This window comes from Wasmannia auropunctata, unplaced genomic scaffold (genome assembly GCF_000956235.1).
Source record: "Wasmannia auropunctata unplaced genomic scaffold, wasmannia.A_1.0 LD336106.1, whole genome shotgun sequence".
Taxonomy (NCBI): domain Eukaryota; kingdom Metazoa; phylum Arthropoda; class Insecta; order Hymenoptera; family Formicidae; genus Wasmannia; species Wasmannia auropunctata.
In genome coordinates, this window is record NW_012026784.1 from 6,751,416 (window position 1) to 6,753,183 (window position 1,768).

Genomic DNA, 1,768 nt, shown 5'->3' on the forward strand with positions numbered 1-1,768 from the left:
TTGTTATAATTATGTTGAGGCTATTATATTTTATAAATATATTTCTATATATATAATTAAAAAATGGTTAGCTGTATTTTGTGTGGTTTTTCCAAAGCAAAAAATTGTGGAGTTACTTTTCATATGTGAGTATCTGTTATTATTATTACATTATCTGATATGTGAACTGTTAAAATAATTTTTCTGTAAAACAATATATTCTTATAGATTTCCAAAAGACCCCACACAAGATATAATATATAGGTAAATTTTGTAAATAAAGGCAGCAAGTGGAAACCGAAAAAAATTACTGTCAAACGTTCAATTTTACCTAAGACTGTTTCAATAAAAGTTCTCTCAGTGTGACCCGTCTCAAACCACATGCGATCCCAAGTATTTGCGTAAAACGGTTGAAATATGTGAATTAATAGAATGAAATGTGACTATTCTCGCGGTTCCGAAAGCTAAAAAACATGTAACTCAGCTCGCTTTAGACTAATTAAATTTTCATAGTAATAAACCCACTCAAATTTACCGCTTTACTTCAATATCCGGGTGCTGCCATATTGGTCAACCGTCTTAGATGAAACCCCCACCACCGATATGCTCTCTCCAGTCCTCCATAGACATAACTCCATAGATTGGAACATGGAGGACTGGAGAGAGTATATCGGTGGTGGGGGTTTCATCTAATGGCAAATTCGGTAGACTTGCACTGATTCTGTGCAAGTGCTATCCAGTACTGCCCTGAAATGGTGCTAGTGCAGTACGGTTTCCGGGTAAATGCGATCGTCCATAGTGCAGATTTTATTTATTATTATACGGCTTTACCTATATTAAAATTAGAAGATTTGCGTTTTCGAAATTATTTTCGAATGTGTGCTACACAATTAGAAGAATTATTGTAATTAATAGCGCCAAAGATTACTTGACAGTATGCGATTCGTGAACCAATTGAAGCAGGACAACGGTTATCAATATATTTAAGGTATATCCTAGATAGCACACGGATATCCTATGGACATCCATAAGATGTCCTTGAAGGACATTGAGGATATCCATAAGCTATTCGTTTTAGGTCCTTCGAACATCCACTGGACGTCCATGGGATATCTGTTTATGAAATTAGTGGACATACTAATGGCGAATTCGGTAGATTTGCACTGATTCAGTGCAAGTGCTATCCAGTGCTGCCCTGATATGGTGCTAGTGCAGCACGGTCTCCGGATAAATGCGATCGTCCATAGTGCAGCATTAACTCAGGACAGCACTGAAATAAAACAGCACTGAAATAAAACAGCACTGAAATGATGTGAAATGGTACTTCGGTGCTTCACTTTTTAGTGTAAAGTGCAGATTGGGGAATAATTCTTCTCCTTGACAATCTTATTATTTAGAAGAAAATGATGTATTATTTCATCGTCATCGCTACTACTTGACTCTAATAATTCTTTAATAATATAAATTTTATCCGTCATGTTTACAGTGTTAAACTGCACTTAAACAAAAAATTTCAGTGCAATAAGTTTGCTCTCATTCAGTTTATTTCGTTTGATCGAATACAAATTTAGCGCTACACTAGCACAATTTTTAGTCGCCGAATACAACATAAAACTCGTATGGTAACAATGTAATCTAACCTAGAGTCCTAGATTATCAGAGAAGCGCGACCGGTGTTACGAGTCCTGATTGGACTCGCAAATGGCCAATCATAAAATTGATTTATCGCTATTATAAATGGCTGCCGAATAAATCAATCTTATGATTGGCCATTCGATGCCATTTTTAA